This window comes from Amblyomma mixtum, chromosome 10, assembly GCF_055824585.1.
Source record: "Amblyomma mixtum isolate Tamu chromosome 10, ASM5582458v1, whole genome shotgun sequence".
Taxonomy (NCBI): domain Eukaryota; kingdom Metazoa; phylum Arthropoda; class Arachnida; order Ixodida; family Ixodidae; genus Amblyomma; species Amblyomma mixtum.
In genome coordinates, this window is record NC_143021.1 from 155,534,255 (window position 1) to 155,561,255 (window position 27,001).

Genomic DNA, 27,001 nt, shown 5'->3' on the forward strand with positions numbered 1-27,001 from the left:
GCTGTACCACGCAACCAATGCGCCAGCGGCTTTTCGAACCGGAACCGGAGCGCGAGATCCGTCTGCATGACGGCGCGCGCGCTCCCTCGAGCTGCTTACGACGGCAGTCGTAAACAGCACACGCAAGTCAACAATACCAAAATGAAATCCGTGCTCCTTAGGGCCGCTTACACGCTGAAGAAATGCGGTACCTCTATGGACAGGACTTTGAACCCCGAAAAATCAGAAAGCGGTTTAGGAACGGTCAGGACACGAGCCATTACTTTCAGGCGTGAACCTCACTTGATTAGCCGCGTGCTTAGGAAATACAATGCAGCATATACCACTGGTAATGACTGCACCAGGACAGCGCAGGAACCGTAATTTTGTAGTGAAATCGCAGTTCCACGCGCGTTCAGTTGGTTTACAACAAGGTTGTGGGTTCAAACGTACTTGATCTCGAAGCGGCGGGAGAACAGCTGCTTTTATCTTTCGAACACTGCATAAGAATGAAATAGTCTATTGGGGCAGAAACATCGGCTTACCACATCTGGACTTGAGCTGAGCGTTCCCCTCGCGAAGCTCCTCAGCAGACTTCATGCCCGCGCTGCACAAACACCGACTTTGCACTGGCTTGACGAGCGGATTGCGACTGGAGCGGGATGCTGGGCGGACGATGTCTCATGGATGAGTAACGCGCGAAATGGTTGAGGGGCGTCATTGAAGTGAACGCAAGTAATCACGGGACAATGGTCTGCCAGCTACTTCCGGTTCCACTTTTCGCCCACTCACTGCAGTCGCCACGCGTGGTGGCATCGTTTATTCACTCATTTCTTTGTGCTGTGACACGGTTCATTGTACAGCATCCTAAGATCAGCGCGTGCTGCGTATGTGCGTGCCCTGACCGGAGAAATCCACAGTCCCGAAAGATAAGCGTGTTCTGTCGTGGCTTTGCACATCACAATCGCTCCCTCCCTCTCAAAGCAGTAAAGTTGATCAGATTGCGTCTCCTTTGTGCAGCTTCCGATATCAACAATCATGCGGGAAGTGCTCGAAGGCTCACAGTGACTCGCGCGAAATGGGGATGTTGCATCGGGAATGCTTTCGAACATCCGGACTCCGCAGTTGTCAGCGTCATTATAACGTGTCCGGGGAGCATGCCAGTGGAGAGTGTGGTCCGGGCGCACTCGCAACGCCCGGCGGTCATGATGAGCGCACTCAGGGGAGCAAAAACAGATCGCTCACTCAAACGCTGACAAGAAGCACTGCGGATGAATGTTACAGGAGAGACAGGCCCCCGTCTCTCTTGCCGTGTCTACTTCAGCCACCAGGGCACTAGAGGAGCCGGGAGGAGGGCGTGATATAGGTGGGCGTTCAGGACACGCACATAAGCAGCACGCGCTGATCTTACGATGCTATACAATGAACCATGTCACAGCACAAAGAAATGAGTGAATAAACGATGCCACTACGCGTGGCGACTGTAGTGAGTGGGCGAAAAGTGGAACCCGAAGTAGCTGGCACACTATTTTTCCGTGATTACTTGCGTTCAGTTCAATAACGCCCCTCAACCATTTCGCGGGTTACTCAACCATGAGACATCGTCCGCCCAGCATCCCGCTCCAGTCGCAATCCGCTCGTCAAGCCAGTACAAAGTCGGTGTTTGCGCAGCGCGGGCATGAAGTCTGCTCAGGAGCTTCGCGAGGAGAGCGCTCAGCTCAAGTCCAGATGTGGTAAGCCGATGTTTTTGTCCAATAGACTATTTCATTCTTCTGCAGTGTTCGAAATGTAAAAGCAGCTGTTCTCCCGCCGCTTCGAGATCAAGTACGTTTGCACCCACAACTGTGTTGACGCCTACCTCGTTGTAAACCAACTGAACGCGCGTGGAACTGCGATTTCACTACAAAATTACGGTTCCTGCGCTTCATTCAACTTTCGGGCAGTCATTACCAGCGGTATATGCTGTATTTTATTTCCTAAGCACGCGGCTAATCAAGTGAGGTTCACGCTTCATAGTAATGGCTCGTTTCCTGACCGTTGCTAAACCGCTTTCTGATTTTTCTGGGTTCAAAGTCCTGTCCGTACAGGTACCGTATTTTTCAGCGTGTAAGTAACCCTAAGAAGCACGGATTTCATTTTGTTATTGTTGACTTGCGTGTGCTGTTTACGACTGCCGTTGTAAGCAGCTCGAGGGAGCGCACGCGCCGTCGTGCAGACGGATCTCGCGCTCCGGCCCAGATTCGAAAAGCCACTGGCGCATTGGTCGCGTTGTAGAGCCGCCCACAGACAACGCGAATGACGGAACGCATGGCGTGGTCTGATGTCAGTGGCACGAAACGATAGTAATCGGTTGAGAGATAATGCTCTCGGTACGTTTACGGTGGCTGACGATACACTGTAAACAAAAATATACCCAAAAGGGAGTAAAAATGGTCGCGGCCACCCTTTTTACTCCATTTGTGAAAACATTTACTACATGAGTGGGGAGTAAAAAGGTGGACTGTCCTCCATTTTACTCCCATGAGGGAATAATGGAGTTAAAATGAGGGTTTACCAGCATTTACTCCAGTCTAGAAAGGGAGGTAATTGTGCCAAATACTCCACCAGTGCCGAAATGGAGTAAAAAACACCATTTTGTGTAATCCGCCCCGCCACCTAGCGTCTCGTCTGCTTCTGGTCAGTCGTCTGGTAATGGCGGTGAATGAAGACCCCTTGGTTACCATCGTCGCTGGATCTTCGTTCACTTCTGCTCCTTCACGGGCGCCTGCCGCGGTACAAGATATCGGCTTGTCGCCGTTTTCCGCTACAGTGCGGTACATAATTGAATTGCTCCTGTGAAGCCTCCAGTGCTCTAACCATACCTAACTTTCCTTTGTTTGTGTCGCCACCCCGTTACAGCCCCCGCTTAGGCCTAATTCTCACAGGCATTTTTCAGTGAGGTCCTCGCAATGTATTGCAGCAGATTATGAGTTTCATGAACAAGGAACTGTGATAGAACATAGTGTCAACCCTGAGCTCTTGATGGAGCTCATGAGGCTACATTTTTCCTCAGTCATATTGAAAAGCCAAGCCTTAATGAAGTGAATATGGAAGCAAACACTGCCATTCCAAACTACCATCAGGGGTGTTTTCAACTTTTTGCTCTGGTTTTTTGTCAAATATAGCGTGGTGCATGACCGTGAAAACTACCCAGTGACTCCTTCTCAGTTTTGAACTATTGATTATAACGTTGCATCCCTTTATCTACCCGTCGATGTACCGACGATGTACCCGTCGTCCCATGGGCAGCTCAGGGCACCTGGATGTCCTATGGTCGCAGGTCCTTGCCCGTCATGCTCCGCGCCCAAGCTATAATGAAGCGTGTGCGAACAAATTACACCAACAGGAACCACTGCTTCTTTCGCCGCTAAGCCTTCCGAACCCTCTGCGGGGCAATGACAGCACTGCATTAGAAAAATGTTGAAAATCCCGCCGCCCTGCTTTTTTTTGCTTATTCATTTGTACATACTACAGTCTCAGCGATGTTATTGGAGGAGTCATGTTGAATTCAATGAAAAAAACATTATAAATAACGATACAAAGAAGTAAAAAAAGCAATGATAGAACATTAGGAACAGGCTAGTAAGAATTCTTCTAATGATAATGTACCTATGTTGCCTGCTAAGGATTTCAACACTTCAATGGCATGAGGGAAAAAATCTTTGCTTAAAGAAGTTAGTGCTGGCGTAAAAGGACAACATGTTTAGGACGGCTTGCTGCTTTTAGATGAAGATTTTGAAAATGTCAGATATTTATCTAGCGAAGAAAAACAAGGTGGACTGACTGAAGTGCACATGAATTTGCGGCATTCAAGATAACGTGCGGCAAGAGTAGTGAGTCGTAGTTGGTGAAGAAAAGTAGACTGCAAAAATCCATGTCAAATCTCCTGCGAAAAAGCGCACGGCCTTCGCTGGCACAGATTCCCAACTGCACAAGCATACTTCAGGATGGTGAATAAGTGTTGTATATGTTAAAAGCAGCCTGCAAGGTGCGGTTTAAGTATCGTAGTCTCTTATGGCCTTCATTGCAGATGACCTCAATATGTTTTGACAGTGACATGTCGTTTGTTTGCAGAAGACCGAGATATTTGTATTCGTAAACGCTGTGTAAGTTGACTGTTATATGAAAATGCGAAGAAGGAAGGCCGCGAACATCGTGAAGATGACGTACAGGCTGTCTTCGAAAAGTTAACATTCAGTCTCCACGTCTTCGACTGGTTGCAGAAATCAGAGAATGAATTTTTACAGATAACATGATGAGCTGATTATTTAATTGTTGATATAAACTCAGTCATCGGCATAAAGGCACCTTTTTACTGAAGTGCGAAATGGCAGATCATTACTGCAAAGGAGGAATAAACGAGGACCCAGTAGAGAACCCTGCCGCCGCGATTGCTCAATGGTTATGGTGCTCGCCTGCTGACCCGAAAAACGCGGGTTCGATCCCGGCCGCGGTGCTTGAATTTCTATGTAGGCGAAATTCTAGAAACCCGTGTACTGTGTGTTGCCAGTGCCCGTTAAAGCACCCCAGGAGGTCGAAATTTCCGGAGTCCTTCACTACGGCGTCTCTCATAACCTGAGTCGCTTTGGGACGTTAAACCCCATAAACTAAACTAGTAGAGAACCTTGAGTAACCCCAGGTAAAATATTGACTGAAGATGAGTTGGTGGAGTTCAAGCGGAGGCACTGGGAGCGGTGCGAAAGAAAGTCCGATATCTAGTTCACCAGGCACGAGTTTTTTTTTTAGTATAGCGGACAGCTTGAGCACTGGTTTAGGGTGTGAAACTCTATCGAAGGCTTTTGCGAATTCTATAAAAAGTACATAAGCCTGGTCACCTACTTCGACAGAACTTCTGATGTCATGTACGAATTACGTCAGTTGTGGTACACTGCTGAGTCACGACGAAAACCATGCTGGACAACACTTAGTATATTATTAATTTCAAGAAATTCCTTATACGTTTAAAGACAACGTGCTCCAGTATTTTACATAAATGCGCTGTTAGAGAAATTGGCCTCTAGATGCACAGTAATTGCATATCACCAGATTTCCATAGGCGGAGAACCTTAGCAAGTTTCCACGAAGAAGTTTGGGGGCCTGTTGTCAGAGATTTCCTAAAGATGACTGCAAAGTATCTGCTGGACCAAAGAGAGTAGCCAGCGACAAATGCCGCAGGAATGTCGTCAAGGCCACCAGATTTTTTGGTATTGAAGTTTAGTTTAACTTTGAGCACACATTCAGTGGACACTGACACTACCCAAATTGAAGAATGCAATTCAGAATCAAAAGCTGAAATTAACGAATTGTCTGCACTGAATACATAATGGAAGTAGTCGTTAAAAGCAGAAGCTGTTATGTATGGTTCAGAAACTGCGACATCTTTTATTATCAATGTACTTGAAGTAGACCCAGGGGGCAGACTTCCGGAATTAATGGGGATTAGTTTTCATTAATATCGGCAGATTAACCTTCTAATAAAAATATTTTGCAGAATTCCTTTTAATAAGGAATGCCAGAACGTTATGATCGACGTAATCGAAAGGTATGGTGTGATAAATTCATGTCCCTTCTCATCCAAGGAATTCTTTGTCTTTAAAGGAATGAAACGACTGAATCATCATTTGACAAGCCTTTCAAAGAAAGTTGTTCAATTACTGACGTCACCACTGGAACTTATTTGCTGAAACTCGTCAAAGGAATCACACACAATGTCAGTTATTGCAAGACCCTCTGCCCAGTTCATCTGCGCAAGATCATCTGCGGAATGTGCACTACACAAAACAAGATTTCGGAACGGTGCAAGGAGGTAAAACTAACACAGCTTTGAGATTGGATGCCCCTCAACCACGTCGCATTCATAACCTTTGTTTATTAGAGATGGGGCAAAAAAGACTGCGTCTAGAATTGCCGCCTGCCGAGTGCATTCTCGAACGACTTAAGCCAGAAGACTAAGAAAACAGTACCAGTTCCCTTCCACCAGACACTTTATGTCTGCTCACTTATATATGTGACCAGTCGATGCCAGGTGCTTTAAAATCGCCCTTACAAATAACGTGCGACGAAGAAGTCCTGCAACCGTGTAATAGCCAACACAGACTATGCAACTCATCAATACAAAAACCAGGGGGACGGTAAACAACCCCGATTATCAAAGGTGAGTTGTCTAAGTGAGCCTTGCAACCACAAAGACTCGATATCTAGTGGGCTTGGGAGCACAGAAACCAAAGTTTGCAATGAAACAAGAGGGTCACGCCACCACTACTGCCGAATCTCCTGTCTCATTTAACAAGCTAGAAGCCAAGGGGGGGGGGGGGGTCATCTTTAGTTCTTGCACACCATTTTGTAACCATGACTCTGTGACATCGATAATATGTGGAGAGTAAGACATTAGGGAAAGAAAATCCGCAAATTGGGAACAAGGCTTTTTGCATTAGTGTTCAAAATAGAAAGTATAATGCAGAAACTGTGTAGTCAAGGGGAATCAACCTGAGGTGACGTGTCTATGGAGTTCTGTGAGGAGGCAGATGACCTGACGAGCGTGTTCGATGTACTGTCCCAGTTTTATTGACCTTACCCTGCTGAAAAAAAGTTCTGTGATGCAATAACCTCATAGATCATTCTTTCTTTATTTCATTTTATTTTTTTTTTCTCACAACAGAGAAAAAAGGAGCAGGAGCTAAAGGCTCATAGCCTGACAGAGGCTCCTGCCCCAGGTAGCACAATTCGGCATTTCAGTGCACACTTAATAAAAAGAAAAGATAGACAGGGAAAGAGCTCTCAATGACAAAAACACATTTGAACATATAAATATTTCAACACATAAAAGTGAACATATATGCACGGGATTAGACAACACTTAGTAGAATTCAAGGGAAAAAGAAACGCTAAGTGCACATCTCGGCACTCTGCAAAACTCATGTAATTGCAAACACGCACACACACACACAGATTACAGATACATAGCACACCGTACTCTGATAATATATATACACCTTGATTACACCGAAAATTAATGAATGCAACAATGTCTTATTGAAGAAAAGAAATGGGTTTTTTTAACAAATACGATTTGACATATTTCTTAAACTCCGGATTTTCGAATTTAATTTCTTCTCCTATGTAATTCAGCGAATAAGGAACTTGGAAATGTAAGATCTGTCTGCCATAATTGGTCCTAGTGAGCGGTATTCTTCTTGTTTGTTTACGTAAGGTGTATTTTGGTTCTTGGAGGTTTGCTTCAGAGAGGTACAATTTATTGTTTTTTATGTATTGTAATAACTTGAAATAATATATTTGCGCAGCTGGAAGCATTTCATGTTTAATAAATAGCTTGTCTGTTGGAAGATCAGATGGTTTTCCTTGATAATTTTCAAATATTCGCAACACCTTTTTTTGGAGGATCGTTAGTTTGTTATAGTTATGAGCTGTAGTAGTACCCCACACTAGACTACAATATGATAACTTGGAGAGGAAAAGAGAGGAATACAATGTTTTCTTCAACCACAAAGAAATGAGCTTACCAATTTTATACATACAGCCCACGGTTTTTCCTAACTCTGCAGCTAATTTATTCACATGCGTGTTCCAGGACATATCGTTTTGAAACCATACGCCTAAGAACTTTTGAACTGTCACCTCATGCAGTCGCGTGTTACGAAATAATATTACAATATTTTCAAAAGACTGTTTATTTATAGGTTTAAATATCACATATTTGGTTTTACTTACATTTAACTGTAACTTATTTGTGTCCAACCAGTAAGAAAGGTTTTCTAAGTAATCATTTACTGTTTTTTCTAAGTGAGGCAGTGACGCATTTGAAAAGAATAGGTTTGTGTCATCTGCATACATGACTATTCGAGGTGAAGAAGGTATTAATGGAAGATCATTTATGTACAGATTAAATAACAAAGGCCCTAGTATCGATCCTTGAGGAATACCATTTAAAATTACTGATCGTGGCGAGGACTGTTTATTGAAAGACACATATTGATACCGTTTGGTCAAGTAGCTCTCTAAGAGTTTGTGCGCATTCCCCCGTATTCCATACCTCTGCCGTTTACATAAAAGAATGTCATGATTAACGGAGTCGAATGCTTTACCAAGATCTAGAAATAAGCCTATTGTGTATAAACGATTTTCGATGTTCTTTATTATTTCTTTCTTGACGTTGAGTAGTGGGAGTTCACATGATTTGTTCTTCTGGAAACCATACTGAGTATCGCTCATTATACTGTATTTATCTATGAAGCTTATTAATCTTAAATTTATGACAGTTTAGAACACTTTTGAAAAAATTGGGAGGACAGATATGGGCCTGAAGTTATTTACTGAGCTATCATTCCCACCTTTATGAATAGGACATACTCTAGCTATCTTAAGGCTTTCGGGAAATATTCCCGTCTCAAGCATACAATTGATAATGTGAGTTAAAACTGGTGAAATAATGACGGATACATGTTTGATGGGGACAGCTTTTATATTGTCACGACCAGAAGAGCCGCGAAGGTAGGCGTCGGCAAGAACCCAAGACTGGGAGCCTTCTTTTAATTATAGAGCCAGCTTCCACGACACCAAAACAGAACAAGCGCGCCGCGAGAGGCCACCGCCGCTTCGTCGTCGTCTTCGATTCAGCGCGGAGGCCGCGCTGAATCGAAGACGACACTCAGCAGGCACTCAGGGCACAAGACGCTGCAGCTGTGCCGGCGCCGCAACTGACCCCATACGATCCCGCGTCGTACCCGACTCCTGTCCAGCCAGTCACGTACGCGGACGTCGTGCGCCGCGCGGCCCCCCCTCCTGGGCCTTAGCCTTACACCGCACCATTGGTCGCGGTGCACTCTGCCCAGCCGACACCTTACTGGGCGGATCGGCGCCAGGCACCGCGGAAGACTGACCTCTGGCGGACTCCGGATCAACGCCCGCTCTACTACCACTGCGGAGAGGCCGGCCATCTCTACCGGCGGTGCCCCTATCGCGAAATGGGACTACGCGGTTTTTCCATCGACAGCCCCCGTCCACGCCCTGGCGAGCGCCCTCAAGACATCGCTGAGTATGTCACCCGCCAGCGTAGTTCACCGTCTCCTCCGCGCCGCGAGTCGCGATCGCCCTCTCCACGCCGGTCTTCGCCCTCTGGGTCCCGTTTCGCCCCAGGACAACGTGGTTCCTCGAGCCCTCGTCGGGAAAACTAGCTCAGGCGGCCTTTGGAGGCAAGGCGTTTACAGCCCGACTTCTACGCGACGTCTTAACGCTTAGCCATACTGCGCATCGACCAACAACAGCGTATCATCCCCAAACCAATGGTCTAACGGAACGGCTCAAAAAAACATTGGCGGACATGATCTCGATGTACGTCGACGTTGAACACAAAACCTGGGATGAGGTCTTGCCGTACGTCACCTTCGCATATAATACCGCGACGCAGGAAACCACCCAGTTCACCCCGTTCCGTCTCGTGTATGGCAGAGAGGTCCGCATGATGCTAGACGCCATGCTGCCGTATGGCGGCGCAGAGCTCCCCCCTGAAGCAGGCCACTTCGTGGAACAAGCAGAGCAGGCCCGTCAGCTGGCCCGCTTGCACATCAAGGACCAGCAATCCGCCGATGCCCGACACTATAACCTTCGGCACAGGGGCGTGCACTACGAGCCCGGCGACCACGTATGGGTGTGGACACCCGTGCGCCGCAAGGGATTGTGCGAAAAGTTTATAAATAGGTACTTTGGCCCGTACAGAGTCCTGCGCCGCCTGAACAGCGTCAACTACGAAGTTGTACCCCACGCAACTGTGATCGTCGGCCCTCAGCGTCAACGGCCTGAAATTGTGCATGTAGTGCGCTTAAAGCCGTACTTTTCGCGTGACTGAGTGCTGCGTTCACGCTGTGTTTCTTACCTTTTTCCCCTTACCCCACGTGTGACCTTGACTCTCGCCGCATTTCATTTAGCGCACGTTGTATAGTTCACCTCACCCCTATTCTTTTGTTTTTCTCTCCTCCTCCTCTCACTGTACATACCCCATTCCACATCGAGACGATGTTTGCTTTCGCGGGGGGGGAATAATGCCACGCGCCTAACGCGCCGCGCGGCGCGTTAGGCGCGTGGCAATATCATCAAAACCAGAGGCAGAATCATTCTTTAGTTTATCAATAATTTTGCTGACTTCATGAGGAGAGGTAGGGGACAATATAAGCGAGTTTACCACGCTTTCACTTGGCGAGACAGTAGGAAGAGTATGCTGATGGAGGCTGCAAACATAATTTCCACAACTGATAAAATGTTCATTCAGCCCTACCAATGAATCTTTAACATTCAGACTATGGTCATTTTGAGTAACACTCAATGTGTGTTCCTGCCCATTTTTACCAGTTAAGTTTCTCACTTCATGCCAAATTTTCCTGGGATCATTAAAAATACGCGTAAATAGTTCCTCATAGTATTTAAGTTTGGCCGTTTTTATTTCCATATTAACCTATCATACGAATTGTATGATATACCATACAGATTGTATGATATGTCATACAGATTGTATGATATTCTATGATGAATGATCTATGACGTTATTGCATCATATAACTTTTTTTCAGCAGGGTATCTATGAATATATGGTCATATCGAAAACGAACAGTGCAGCCGTTATTCCTGTAAGACGCAGACACTTCCCAGAGCTTGTTGCAAAAGTTGCGTTCATGAAGGGAGTGGTTTTCGGTAATACGGAAGCGTTAATTTTTCTGCTTACAACAATTTTTAAACACTAGTGCCTTATTTGGGAAGTTCAGCAGCTTCGTAATTATAGGAAGTGGCTTACCGCTAATGTTCCTGCCATGTCTATGACACCTGCCTATTCGCGGGCATGCGATTTGAAGGTTATCTTGAAACCGTTTAGCAAGTTTCAAGTCAGATGCTCGAAGATCGCCTCAGGGTATTCGGCAAGACCATGCAGGATGATATTGTTTTTACGCGACTGGTTTTCTAAACTGTCATTTCTGAAGGAAAGGTCTGAGTCTGCGTTAGTGAATTGCTCGATTTTACTGTGAAGGGTATTATTTTCACTCAAGCCGCAGCGTCAAATGCGTGTCCGAACCCAGACTTTGTCTTCCGGCTTGTATTCCTCGTTGCGTCTTCGTAGGTTCTAGTGTCTAGCGTCGGCCCGCTTCTGGTCTTTGATCCGTTCGACCTTATTATGCGCGTTAATGTGATGATGATGATGTCCTCAGGCTTAATTTCGCATACTCACGGCTGGGGATTGGCCAGTGTGCATAGCGCGCCCTGTACAAACGCATACATGCACAAGGAATGGAGTGTTTTGATAATTTTGGTACGTAGACCTTAAGGTAGGCGGTGACATCGATGTTATCTTCTTCGGTAACGTTGGGCAGCATGACATCTAGCATGATCACGGCTGCCTGCCATGGACGAGCCTAAAATGCGTCATCTGTGTGGTCTCCTGCACTGCGGTATTGTAGGCGAAGGTGATGTAAGAGACGATGATGCCCCAGGCGTTGTGTACGGCATCGACACACATAGCGAGCATATCGGCGATGGTTTTGTTCAAGCGCTCGGTAAGTCCGCTGGTCTGCGGGTGGTATGCAGTTGTCCTCCGGTGAAGATCTATCGAGATAAATCTGCTCGCTTCGTGCACCACGCACACAGTGATAAAGCTACGCGCCGGCACCTTTGAAGAATGAACAAACACTACAAAGATTCGCGGCTATATCATTCTGAATGTATGTGCATAGCATAACACGAGTGTATAAGTGGAACATGCTAAGAATGATGTATAAACTGACTGTTGGTGTTCGATGAGTTCGTAGTGACAAGTATTTCTGAGATGTGTAAAGCGATCGTAATTAGACAGACTCTTTGGAGAAGATGTCTTCTAGGACGGTGCATAACACGTGTCCCCTCGCACCAGTCACAGCAAAGCCGTTTATCCCCCCGTGCACGCACCACTGTGCACCTTCATTCCTTCTTTTCTCAGACTGCAGTAGACTTAAATGGCCTGCCTGCCGATGCCGCACTCCACACCAGCCACACCGCAACTCCAAGTCCTCCAGTGAGTGTAACTGACGTCGTAAAGGAGGCGAGCTCCATCGCAAAGTCGCTTGACATGAGGGCCCGGCACTACGACCGCACAACAGCATCGATGCTTATAACCACTGTGGAGGGAGCCACTGCGAATTCGGCAGGCTCTCTACGTGAGATTATTCGATGCATCGTGCGAGAAGAACTGGCGAAGCTCTTGCCGGTCAAGGTACAGCCTACGTTTACCACACCTGCTGACGTTGTTCTTGAGGAGGTGCAGCAACCTCTTGCTAAGAGTGCACCACTACCTGTCCCCGGCCCTGTGCAGCAACAGTCCGCTAATCTCAGCTACGCCGCCGTCACACTTCATTCCGTCCCAGCCGAGCCAACGTTACGACGCACCAGCCTCAGCCGCTTCACGAACTCAACTTCCGCAGCCGAATTCTCGGCTAGGACGCCGCAGAAAGCAGACACGCCGCAGTGACAATATTACTTGAATGCTGCGCTTATCACTACTCTATTAAACTTAAGTCAAGCCTAGGTTCGGTGTTACGCGGCTATGGTAGCTTTTAGAGCATTTATTCGTGGTTAGCCTCGAGCAGAGTCGTATTATTACGGCTGAATCGACGGCATATGCCCAACAGTATCCAAATGTATTACGAAGCCTTGTTTTCTCGGCATTCCGCTGCCTCTTCACGGCGAGCGAACAATGCTAGCGCCACTTTTCTCTCTAAGCAATATTGAGAAATTGTTTTCTTCATCACCCATTTGCCAGGTGCCGGTGGCCCGGCACGGTGCGAGTCTTCGGCATCCTTGACGTTCCCTTCTCATGCGCAAGCACTGTGGACGACGAAGAAACTGGTGACGCTGCACCCTCACTTCCAGTTTTGAGAAAATACGACGCAATGACTGACCGAAAATTTTTCCCTTTGACCATGGAAATTACGCCGCACATACCGGCCTTTGAATAGAAACAGCGCGTTAAACGGGACCAAGAAGAGAGAACACACAGACACAGGCGCTGACTGTCAACTGAAAGAAGTTTATTGCAGCAACAGCAATATGTAGAACCCATATCTCCCCCACATGGGAGATATGGGCATGTCAGCTGGCGCGCCGAGAAAGCCATGTCAAATCCCTTTCTTCTGTTCACACAGATCCTACTACTAGACTGGACTCAGGCGGCCAACGCACATCAAGATGCAACTTGCCCGGTCAGCACCGCGCGTTCTTTCTACGGAGACTGCGCGCACGAATCACCACGCTATCTATTCTACTTGACGCCACCTGGAGCGACATCATCCGACTGCAAAAGGAGCCTACCTTTCCTGAGCGCCTTCAGTGGGCATGTCAGCTGGCGCGCCGAGAAAGCCATGTCAAATCCCTTTCTTCTGTTCACACAGGTCAGTAACAAGCATTCCACTGTTAAAAGTAGCAACCGCTGTTTTATCCAGCTGACGTGCCTACGTAGCCTATGCACTTTTTGTTCATGTGTTTGTGGCATTGCCAAGTCATTGCTTTTACAATGCGGGGATGTTGAACAGAATCCAGGACCCACCCATGATGAAATGCTAAACGAAATTCTATGCGGCCAAAAGGACATACAGAAAAGACTAGATGCAATCGAAACAATACTTAAAAAAGTAGAAGAAACTGCACTGATATATGTAGAGAGCTTGGATCTAAGGTTACTTGCTTGGAAAGAACTGTCCACCAACTCGAAAAAAAGCTTGTCGACCTTGAGGACAGAAGTCGGCGGAACAATCTTATCGTCTTCGGTATCCGAGAAAACGAAGAAGAAACACCGGAGTCACTTGCCAGAGATGTTACTGAGAGCGTTTTTCAAAAAACGTTGGGTGTCACAGTGACTTCCGTCGAAAGAATACACAGGATGGGTCGCAAGCAGACAGACAAACCTCGTCCTGTCATACTAAAACTACTTGACCATCGTGAAAAAATTAGTGTCCTAAAGAACTGCCATAAGTTGAAGGGGGGAAACATTTCCGTATCCGAAGATTTTTCCGTACCCACAAGACAGATAAGAAAACACCTTTGGGAAAGCACGAGTAATGCTAGAAGGGCAGGCAGCAAAGCAAGGCTTGTGTATGACAAGATTAGAATTGACAACAACCTATTCGAATGGGACAGTATTAGCAAACAAAGAGTGCACGTCACGCGCGTGAGGCACGATTCTGAACGCACTGAATGAACTGACAAAACGGGAAAGCAACTTCGATGCCTGAACATAAACGCTCGCAGCATCGTAAACAAAACATCTGACATGGAAAGTATTGTGATAGCGCACAACCCTCATCTACTGATAATAACTGAAACTTGGCTACATCCCGACATCACCGACTCAGAAATAACGCCCCCTGGTTATAAAATTCTGCGCAAAGATCGAGATTCACGTGGTGGCGGAGTGGCAATAATGTTTCAAGAATTCTTGCGTGTGTCGCGATTACCTGATATTGCTGGAGTTGAGTGTGTAATAGCCAAGCTGTTTCTTGAAGATTTGAACATAGTGATTGGGTTTTTCTACCGTCCCCCGAACTGTGACAGTGCATTTTGTGATAAAGTAAACGAGTTCTTGTGCGCATACAGGAAGCACTCGTGCAGTTTGCTTTTGGCTGGTGATTTTAACGTTCCATCTATAGACTGGAGCGGCGATTTTCCAGTTGCTCTTTCTAGCTCCTCTGAACCCTTCGTTGATCTTATTCTACTCCACGGCATGAGCCAGCTGGTAAAAGAACCTACCCGCATTCAAACAGGTCAGGGTTCCATCCTTGACCTTTTTCTCGCTAATAATAGAATCGTTCGCCGTAACCCGCGCATTGAAGTAGTTGAAGGAATTTCAGACCATAAAATTGTGTGTTTATCACTGTACATCAAGTCCATTCACAAACCCCCTGTAAAAGAGCGGCTAGTTCCAGTGTTCACGCGTGCCAGCGATGTTGACATCTTAGACACACTTGAGAGCTCATATTCTGTCTTTGCCTCCCTTTGCGCTTCAAATGAACACGCCATTGACAGTGTATGGTGCTTCTTTAAGGACCTGGTTCTGACATGCATTAAGAAGTACGTTCCTTGTAAACTCAAAAAACAGGGAAACAGCAATCCGTGGATGACAAAAGAAGTCATATGCTTGAAGAGGAAACTAAAGAAAACTAGGAAACAACACAAGCAGCGCCCCTCCCCATCTACCGCAGTGAAACTTTGTAACATGAGGGCAATACTGAACGAAAAAATTAAGACAGCGAAAAATTATTACCAAAGCGTCTCACTAAAAAACTTTCTTCTATCGTCCCCAGCTAAATTCTGGCGTCACATTGCACCAGTAAAGAAAACTGCTCTTAGCATCTGCGTAAATGAGGTCGCTGTAACGGACAAAGCGGAAATCGCTAAAGCGCTGAATAACTATTTCTGTTCTGTATTCACCCAAGACAATAGCTCAGCGCCCAACGTTACTTGTTTCGAAGAAATCCCGGCTATCCCAGACTTGACCGTCAGCGAGGAAGGCGTCCTATCTTTGCTACTAAGCTTAGACATTAAGAAATCGCCAGGAATCGACATGATACCAAGCGCTTTTCTCGTACGCTATGCCGAATGGTGTGCAAAATACCTTACCCCAATTTTTAACAAGTCCCTGCAGTACGCACAACTGCCACAGGACTGGAAATACAGTAAAATCATTCCCGTACCAAAGACAGGTAGTAGCTCACTTCTCGCGTTATACAGGCCCATTTCACTACTTTGTACATGCGCTAAAATGCTTGAGCACATCATATTCAAACATGTTTCAGTTTTCGTCGAAGAAAATCAGATTATTACTGAAGCTCAACATGGTTTCCGCAAAGGACTATCAACTGTAACACAACAGCTAGAAACAGTTCATGACCTTGCATCTGTCCTTGACAAGCAAGGTCAAATTGACAGCATTTTTCTTGACTTTGAAAAAGCCTTTGATCGCGTCTCCCACAAAAAACTTCTCCGTAAATTAAAGCCAATTCTTAAGCATGACAAGTTACTCGCCTGGATTGAAGCATACCTTTCTTATAGATACCAAGCCGTCAGCATCGACGATGTGCTATCCAATTTTTCACCAGTTGAGTCGGGCGTCCCGCAGGGCTCAGTTTTGGGACCGCTCCTGTTCTTGGTTTTCATTAATGATATCACTGCTGATATACCAGTAAAAATAAAGCTTTTTGCAGTTGACTGCATAATCTACCACGCAATATCTACTTCACATGACCAGGTAACCTTAAACTCATCCCTCGCTAAATTACAAACCTGGTGTTCCACGTGGCAAATGGCTATCAACACCAAAAAAACAGTTGCAATGACTGTAACGCGAAAGAAAGAACCGCTAACTTTTAAATACCAAATCGGAGATCATTATCTAACAAGAGTGTCAAGTTTTAAGTACCTGGGAATCATAATCACGCCTGACCTTAGTTGGAACCAGCACATAGACTACATTAAAAATAAAGCAATGCAGCGACTGGGATATCTAAGAAGAACCCTCGGAAAATCCCCACCTGAAATAAGACTACTAGCCTACAAGACATACATTAGACCGATTTTGGAATACGCAGCCATCGTATGGGACCCTTTCACAACAACAAACATAACGAAACTAGAAAATGTTCAGCGTAAATCAGCAAGGTTCATTTACAACTGCTATAGTCGGCGCATGTCCCCCACCTGTCTCTTACGGACTGCTAACTTAGAAGCACTGGAATCACGCCGGTATCGTGAAAGATTAAAGTTTTATTATTTACTGTACAACGAAAAAACTCGAATAGACAAAAACCGATATATTCAACCCGCAAATGCGCGTGCGACCCGATCATTCCACAACAGAAAGGTAAAGGATTTCACGTGCAAAACCAATGTGTTCAAGAACTCTTTTTTCCCAAGGACGACACGTATCTGGAATGTGCTGGATGCCCAAACTGTTGAATGCCCCACTCTTGATGCGTTCAGAGACGCGGTCCTGAGTAAACAACGAAATGTATAATAACCTGCTCTGAACCTGTTCTTGTGCCCTGTGTTCACCTCTTACGCTCTCGACACATTTTCTTTGTTTTTTTTCTCTTTTTCTTTTTTTTCTTTTTTTTCTCTTTTTTTTCCCCGGCCACAATCAAACTCTGTACAAAGAACCGTGCGAATTTGTCGCTGTTGACCATCTGTTATCTTGAAGTGCGTTTTCTTGTCATGTGCATATATTCTGTACGGTCACGGCCACCCACTCCTGCCCAAAACCTTGCATAAGGTTGGCAGTACCTGTAAAATAAAATAAAATAAATGATAAAAAACTTGAAAACATTAAAACTAGGTTGCAGGTGTCATTGCAATCAGCCATCGAGAAATGTTTTCATGTTTTTTATCATGTGGGGGAGATATGGGTTCTACATATTGCCGTTGCTGCAATAAACTTCTTTCAGTTGACAGTCAGCGCCTGTGTCTGTGTGTTCTCTCTTCTTCGTCCCGTTTAACGGCCTGTTTCTATTCAAATGATGTACCAACTAGCCCGGCTTATTCCTCTCTTGGATACCGGCCTTGTTCTGAACATTTATAACTAACTGGCGTGTAACAATGTTCTATATTTAAATAAATTATCAATATGTTCGCATTTTCCTACCAAGCGAAGTTGAACACAATCCAGAAAATGGCGGAGAATAGCTGTTTACTGAAAATAGCCGTTGGAATCGGTTTTTTTGGTGCCCTTCCAATTCGAGCCACGGCGGAAGTTTTTATGGCGAACAATTTTTATGGCGCAAGGGCATCAGTGGCAAAAGATGGCCGTGACTAAATGTGTTTCCGTCTACTGTAGGTGCACGGAATCAAAGACCCAACAGGAAGCCAGGGGACAGCTTGTACACGCTGTAGCATCGGCTGGTACTCAAGCGTTAGCAATGGGGATCGAGTCCCGCACCTGCCACTTGGAAGGCGGATGCTCAGACCACTAGGCAACCACTTGCGTAGGGCGAAATTCTGTTGAGAAAATGGGTATTCGACGTTCCAGAAGAGAAAGAAGGAAACGATTAAAACAGTGATGAATTGCAAGGCTCTCGCGAGAAAGAATAAAGAACAGCACGAGAAAATAAAGTAAGCTACGAACATAAAAGCCTTTTTTTTAGTAATCCTAGATTACGCGGAGCAACTATCTGCGGTAACCTTGCGCCTTCATAAATCACTTATGCCATGCTCACAAATCTCACACCCGATCTCGCTTCACTTCTGCACATAGCAGAGTAGGCATTCATCCCTCAACGCCGCCCGTTTTGCTTTTCTGCCGCGGGGTCTTAGTGGCTTTGGCGTTCGGCTGCTGACTGCAACCTCGCGACCTCGACACCAGCAGTGACGGCTGTATTTCAATGAGGACGAAATGCGGCAATGCCCGTGCGCTGTGCAATGCCAGCGCTCCATAAAGAAGCGGAATAAATCTGGAGTTCTTCATGAAGTTGTACCGTTGTGTCACTTCTGTACGTTAAACCCTTTGGGTTGCACTATGCGTTCCTTTTCCGCGGCCTTTGAACCATTTTAACACGTCAGTTTTTATTTCTAACAATGAGCGGCTATTTAGTTCATTGCTGAAAAGCGCACATTAGCCGTTAGAAAATCAGCGGAATCTTTCTGAGCTGAATGGTAACAGAAAATCTCGCATGTGGATACTGCTGAAATGAAGTTGGGGACACTGAGATCGCTACGGCAGTTCGTTTTTCATTCTTTTATGAATTTGCAAACTTCTCTAAAATATCTATTCAAAATTGCCGTACGTCTTTGAAACGAACTCGCCCTAACTACGGACTGTTGTAAAGAGTAAAGTTGAGAATTTTAAGGCTCTGTATTTGTCATAATCTTGGCTATATTTATTTGAAGTATTTTTTGGTTTTTCACTTATTCGGCTTCTGATACATTTCGCTTCTGCAAGTAGAATTTTAGAACCATGGTCTCTACTTTTTCATAGCGCCGCTTTGCCAGCACTCTAAACGTGATATCACAGTTCGGGCGCACGAGCACCACAGCGACTGTCCTATTCTGCATTTTGTGCAAATAATAAATGCTGGAGTATACGAGCTCTTCTTTCCAAAATTGTTTATCTCAATAATTTTATAGGCTTAAATTTTGCTCTCTGGATAGGGAGAATGCAATTGCGGGATAAATAAACAATTCTTGAATCTTTCACTGCTTAAACGGTGACCTGAACTTATGTGGGATGAAACCGAACATTTTGCAATCTCTTTCTTCTATGTGCTCAATATGCTATTCGAAGTTAGACTATGTAGAAAATGAACTCCAAGGTATATATATGATGAAGAGGAAGAAATCGACATGGAAGGGCATGTAATATGGAAAGCAAGATAACCGATGGTACTAGAACACAGCAGACTAGGTTCCAACAGAAAGAAAGCGTAGCAAGAGCGGCAGAAAGTTTGGAGTGCGGATGAGATGTGGAAGTTTGCTGGGGGAGGGTGGCCGCTGCTGACAAATGAGAGGGTTAACTGGATAGATATGGGAGAGGCGTAGTCATGCTGATGATGATGAAAAAGTGTAAAGCTGCCACGAGCCATCATCATCATCATCACTCTGACTGCGACCACTGCAGGCGAAAGGCCGCTCCTATATCTCTATATTTAAACATGTCACGTGTCAGGAGCGGCCACCCTATCCATGTAAACTTCCTAATCTCATCAGCCCACCGACCTTTCTGCTATGGAAGCCATGGAAGCTATGGAAGGTATAGTTTCTATAGCTATGGAAGCTATGGAAGCTATCTCTCTTCTTAAAATCATCCACCCACCTAACTTTCTCCCCCCCCCCCCACCCGCCCTCCCGCTATGCTTACCCTCTCTTGAAATCCACTCCGTTACCCCTAAGGATCAGCAGTTATCTTGCCTTGGCATTAGGTGCCCTGCCCAAGCCCATTACTTCCTCTTGGTTTCGACTAAGATGTCGTTAACCCGCGTTTGTTTTCTCACCCACTCCGCCCGCTTCAGTTCTCTTATCGTTATACTTATGATGTTTCTTTCCGTAGCTCACCGCGTTGTCTTTAAGTTAAGCTGAACCCGGTTTGTTAGCCTCCAAGTTTCTGCCCCCTAGGTGAGCACCGGTAAGATACATCTGGGGTATGCTTTTCACCTCTTCTCTTGAGGGATACTGGTAGACTGCCGTTCATGGTCTTACAAAATCTGCCATATGTAATCCGCCTAATTTTTATTCCCTCTTATGATCCTGAGATCATGGTCTTTCTTATGTGCAATCATAGAGGATAGGATTGCGTTTACGTGTGAAGGAAGCGAATTGTCACTTAGAGGGGTTCAAAGATATTTCCCACTTAACACACGAGTGCCGCATACTGCCCTAATTGCGCTGTAGGATATCACAGTTAGTTGAACACTTACTGCAGTGATAAATTGCGCAACCTTCAGCATACAGACGTATTTTGTATGAGACATTCTTCCAGTACCATTGATCTTTACTTGAAAAGTAATCCAGCGCTGAGTTCCAGAGAGGACACAGAAAAAACTTGACAGGACACGGCCTCGATTTTGATTGAAGCAGACACAGGTTACGTTTATAAATAAGAAAGGTACAGCAGCGCATGCGCAGTCATGACTGTAGGAAAAAAATGCAAAGAAAAGACCAGTAGATGGTAGATGAAGAAGTGCTGACTGCATAATATTGCCTCTTTAGTAACTTGAATTCACTTACTCACAGGGAGACTGATGCGGTGCTGATGCACGGGACGCCGCTTTCCTTTATAAAAAAAAATGTTTCTGTCTATTCTCGGGCTAATTTCTCCTTCTACTCATATTTTGGATTCCTTCAAGTCGCTGGTCGCAGTTGTGAATGTTTTAATTTTTGCAAGAGCGGGAAAATATGGGTTGATTCTGGAACGATCGGACACGAGCCTACTGGCAGACACTGCAAGCCTGGCGTCGCTGCGTACGGCGTTGGCCGCATCGTGCAAGAGCTTCGTTGCAAATGATTCATGGGACACACTCAAGACTCGTTGGCAGGCAACTCTGGTGGCGGCCGGTCAAGACCGCGGACGCCGGGTAACTCATGCACTGAATGACACCCTCAAGCGCATCCGTATAGTGCAAAGGGGAGCACCCTTAACCTTTGCCATGAGCGATTCCCTGAGCCTACTTAAAGCACGCTACCACGTGTTACTCTGCCAGTCATCACGGGAAGCTAGTCGCGCACACCAGCTCGGGCGGCCTATATCAGACCCGGCTGTGATACGACACGTACGCGCAGTCACGACAGAGGAATTCGCTCCCGCTATTGTGCCTTTCGTGACACTCCCAGACGGCACCCAAAGCAAAACCACGTCCGACATCTGCACGATCTTCGCAAGCCACTTCTCGGACCTGTTCTCGACGGGAAATTGGCTACATCTTCAAGATGGGTATGACGGGCTTCTACAATGGTTTTGTGGAAACTTGCCACGAGTAGCTGCAGAGCTGCATGAAAACCTTCGCGCACCAGCCACAAGCCAAGAGTCGCACGCCATCTTGCAGAGTATGAATGCAGCCTCTGCCCCAGGTCAGAACGGCATTCCAAAAAGTTTTTATTCAACGTTTTTTTTACCAGATCCAAGGAGAGCTGCTGAAGATGGTCAACGGCTTCTTCGCGGATGGGTTACGTCCAAACTCTTTCCGCGAATGTCGCATCATACTCATTCCGAAAGCGGGCGGTGACCCCTCTAACCCGCAAGCATGGCGGCCCATAAGCCTCTTAAACGCAGACTATAAAATAGTCGCATCTTTACTGAACAGAAGAATGCGGACGACCCTGCCTCACCTAATCCACCGGGCTCAAACCAGCAGCGTGCCTGACCAATCTGTGTTTGCTGCTTTGGCACTCACAAGAGACCTGTTGACTTTTGCCAGCAGGACGGGCTTCACCGGGTGTTTTGTTTCGCTCGATCAGACGAAAGCATTCGATCGGGTGGAACACTTGTATCTGTTCGGAGTCCTCGAAGCCTTCGGATTCCCGCCGCAAATTGTCAGCAGGCTGCGCTTACTTTAGGCAGACCTGAACGCTCGTCTCTCCGTAAACGGCCACCAGAGCGCTCACTTCTCAGTCACCCGGGGCATAAGGCAAGGAAGCCTCTTCCCAACATTCTTCGTGTTATGCCTGGGTCCTCTCATCCGGCGCATTAACGACAGCCCATCCATACGCGGCTTCCCTCTGCCTGACCAGGGCCAAATCAAAGTTTCGGCCTACGCCGACGACGTGTCGCTTTGACTCAAGGACGAGCATAGCTACGCTGCTTTTTATCGGCTGTTTCTTGAGTACAGCGACATATCGGGGGCCCTATTGAACAGGTGAAAAAAGCAAGGCGCTAAGGTTTGGCACCTTCACACCGAACCTTGCGGGCGAGGTGGAGTGGGTGCAGGGAGTGAAAGTCCTGGGAGTAGTATTCCTCGCCAGATGAGAAGTAGCCCGCGAAACCTGGACTAACCTCCGCACGAATGCTGAGGAACGCCTCTAGGTGGCGTCAACCTTCCGCCTTTTAATGGCAGAGCGCAGCTATATAGTAAAGTCCACAAATCTAGCCGAATGTTTTTTTGCCGCCCGCGTCGCAAACCCACCGCGAACGTTTGCTCGCAGGCTAACCTCGGCCTGTGGCTCTTTCATTTGGGCGGGCAAAACCGAACTTGTGTCACGAATGTTCATGCGCCTTCCATCGTACATGGGTTGGTTTAGTATACCTTGCATCCGCACCATGCGTAATGTGCTCGCCTTGCGAGGAGTACGCGATCCTGTGCGCTACCCAGACTATCCCGGGAGAACACTCATCGCATACTTTCTGGGTACAGCCCGTAATGTGTTTTTTACACAGCACGTGGTTGGCCCTAGCCGAGCAGAGGCCGACATTTTTCGTCAACGTGCCTCGCACACTGGCGTCGTTGTCTGCCAGCGTGCCTGATCCGGATGTTGATAAAACCCCGCTCTCCAGGGTATGTGACGCACTAACTGTAGCAGAGCTCACCCGCGAACAACTCCAGAAAACGAGACGGGCGCGCTGGCGCCAACTGACCTCACCTGCACTTCGTGCAGATATCAGGGACTTCGGCTGGTTGCGAGGCTGGCGGGTCCTGCCCACAAGAGACCGCCTTGCGGCGTGGGGCGTGGCGCCCTCCTTCCGATGCCCGCAATGCGGTCTCTTAGAAACATTGCGGAACGCAATGTTCGACTGTATAGTGGCGCGCACCTTTTGGGTACTAGTGTCACGAATGTTCGTAACCCGCCTCGAAGCGCGCACTAGTTCACGCGAACTGTTTACAGATATGCTCTTGTGTGTCGGCATGTTCGTTTTTTGGCGGCAGCCGGAGCGGCTTCCTCAAATGGGCGTCCGCAAAGAACCATGTTTACAAGGTTGCAGCGCCTCCGCACGCGCCTCTTTGAGCAAGCATGCGTGGACGCACTGTCAATGAGCGAGGCTGAGTTTTTGCGGAAATGGTCGAAGTACTTCATCGCCTTGCGCGGCGGCCGAGTGTCGGCCTCATTATTGCCCTGCTGACGTGCTCAGTGCTGCGTCACTGCGCATATGCTTGACTTTTCAGAGCATTGAGTACAGCTGTTTTTGTTTTGTATGTTTTATGTTAACACAGAACAAAATAAACTTCTCTTTCCACGCCGCCACGGAGTCATTCAGTTCTTTGCGGGCGCAAGTCAGCCCGAATAAAGAGTTCCGTTTCGAAGACATCCTCGTTGTTTTCCTGTTCGCCGAACTGCAGTCACCACTACCTGACATCTGGTGGAGGTGCTAACGGATGTCCCTATCGCCCTCACCCCTTGGGAGCCGTCAGAGCAGCCCGAGCCGTCTCGAAGAAGATCCCGCGAAAGCTGCAGAAGCCGCCCCCTCCGCAGGCGAAGCGCGAAGCAGCCGTCGTCTCCAGAGGTGTCCACCAGAATTCGGACTGCTAGCGGACCGCACGCGAACGAAGAAGGACCCCTCAGTTTCGACTTCAGCCATGGCTACGACACCAGCCCCCATTATTTTACACCAGCCCCGACTGCCGCCCACGTTCAACGCTTCACCGGGCGAGGATCCCGAGGAATGGTTGGAACAGTTTGAGCGTGTCGCTGTGTTCAACAGTTGGGACGACCAGGCTAAGATGAGCCATGTTTTCTTCGCCTTGGAAGGACCAGCGAGAATCTGGTTCGAAAGCAACGAAGCTTCTCTAGCGACGTGGGAATTATTCAAACGGGAGTTCCTGAAGGCCTTCACGAGCATCATCAGGAAAGAAAGAGCTCAGCTGCTCCTACAGTCACGCATCCAACACCCAAACGAGTCAGTGACCGCATAAATAGAAATTATGAAGCGCCTTTTTCGACGAGTCGATCCTGACATGGCGGAGGAGAAGAACGTGGAACTTTTGATGCGTGGTGCTAAAGAGGCACTTTTCGGCGGTCTGACCCGCAACCCACCGAAGACGGTCGCGGAATTCACCAGTGAAGCAGCCGCCATTGAGAGAACCTTGGAAGCACGAGCCCGTCATTTTCCATGACAGCCCCAAGTGACCTCGACTGCCCTCTCGATTGGCACAGCATTAGGAGGCAACCTTCGGGATGTTATCCGCGAAATTGTACGAGAAGAGCTGCGTCGCCTGCTACCATCTTCCAACGAGCCTCAAGTAGCGACCCTTGAGAAAATCGTACGAGAAGAAGTGCAGCATGCGCTTGACACCCCGTCATCTTCGCCCTCCTGAAGCTCCAGCATTAACCTACGCCGCTGCACTACGCAGTCCTCAGCCCCAACGCGGGAGCCGAAGTCCGCCTCTTCGACGTGAACCAGCTGTTCCCGAACGCCGCCTCCCTGCCCACGCCCGCCCATTCTACGAACGACGCCAAGCCCCAGGAAGTGCGACGCCTGGAGGACTTCCAACAACCGCCCGCTGTGCTTTCATTGCGGCGAAGCCGGTCATATACTTCGCCACTGCCCGTACAGACGCGTCGGCTTGCGAGGTTTCGCTATCGACGCCCCACGACCATCCCCGGCCAGCGACCACGGGAAATCGACGACTACCTGCACAGAGGGGAGTACGTGTCGTCAAGCCGTCCACCGCACGTTTTGCATCACCTGGCCGCAGCTACGCCGCGGCAGTCCGAGGAAGGTCCCCTAGCCCCCGTACGGGAAACTAAACAAAGCAACCTGTGGAGGTCAGGTTCCTTGCCGAGAAAACGACGAAGATCCTCCAGCGACCAAGCCGTATGAAGACGCCGCACCTACTACACCGACGACGCATACAACAACCTCGACCACTACGCAAACCGCCTTCAAAACTACACCGCCATCAAGAAAAGCTCCGACTACACGCCCCACCCACGATTCACATACCCGACGAAGCCGTTACCCGACGCCGAGGACGACGTGCAACTCCAGAGCCAGGACGTCCGATTTAGAAGTGGTTGTCGACGGCCGGAAAGTCACCGCTCTAGTCGACACAGGAGCCGATTATTCGGTGATGAGCGGACGATGCGCTGCGCAGCTGAGGAAAGTAACGACCGCTTGGGACGGCCCACAAATTCGCACCGCAGGGGGCCACCTCATTACACCATCAGGACGATGCACAGCGCGAGTTACTCTCAAGAGACATATCTATTCCGCGACCTTCGTAGTTCTATGTCAATGTTCGCGCGAAGTGATCTTGGGCATGGATTTTCTTAATGAGCATCAAGCGATCTTCGACCTGCAATCCAAGATGATCATACTTTCCACGGACGAGGCTATCCCGTCGACGAGAACTCCGGAACATCACGTTGCGCTTAGTGTCCTGGAGGAACAAGTGAGTGTCCCACCCCGCTCAAGCATCATCGTCACCGTAGGCGCCACGGAAGCGAGTGACACTGAAGCCATTATCGAGGGGAACATGCAGTTCCTTCTCGACCGAGGAATCGGCATCGCAAGAGGCATCGCACATTTCCGCAAAGGCCAAGCCGAAGTACTCCTGACTAACTTTAGCGAAGAATACCGGCACATTAACAAAGGAACGAGGATTGCTTTCCTCGATAAAATATCCGACGTATATTTTCGCCCTCTCCGACCCATCCGCAGATTCGCCTGACCAAGAGAACTCGCCCACTTTCGACATCAATCCAGCCCTGCCCCGGAACAGACAAGACCAGATCCGCAAGCTCCTTCGAAGCTACAGCGAGTGCTTCTCGTCATCGCCGAAAGCCCGACAAACGCCTATTGCCAAGCATCGCATTATAACCGACCAGCACTCCCGACCTCTCCGCCAGACCCCCACCAAGTGTCGCCGCGAGAACGACAAGCCATCCGGGACCAAGTGGAAGAAATGCTGCGCGACGACGTTATCCAGCCTTCAAAGAGCCCCTGGACGGCACCTTTTGTTCTAGTAAGAAAGGAAGACGGTGCACTTCGATTCTGCGTTGATTACCGCCGCTTGAACAACATCACAAAGAAGCACGTCTACCCCCTCCCCTGCATCTACGATACACTGGATCGGCTCTGCAACGCTAAGTATTTCTCATCGATGGACCTCAAGAGCGGCTACTGGCAAATAGAGGTCGACGAGAGAGATCGCGAGAAGACCGCATTCATCACTCCAGATGGCCCCTTCGAGTTCAAGGTGATGCCGTTTGGTCTCTGCTCCGCACCAGCTACATTTCAGCGAGTAATTGATACAGTGCTGGCAGGCCTGAAGTGGCAGATTTGTCTGGTATATTTAGATGACGTCGTTGTTTTCGCCTCGAACTTTGAGGAGCACCTGAAAAGGGTTCGAACAGTACTAGACGCACTCAAATCGTCCGGGCTAACCCTGAAAGCAGAGAAGTGCCACTTTGCATATGAAGAGCTGCTGTTTCTAGGCCACATTGTTAGCAAGGAGGGAGTACGCAAGGTAGATGTACTATGGTAGCGTAGGCTGCATAGAAGCCCATACGTTCAAAATATGGCGGCTCATGGTGCGCAGCCAGC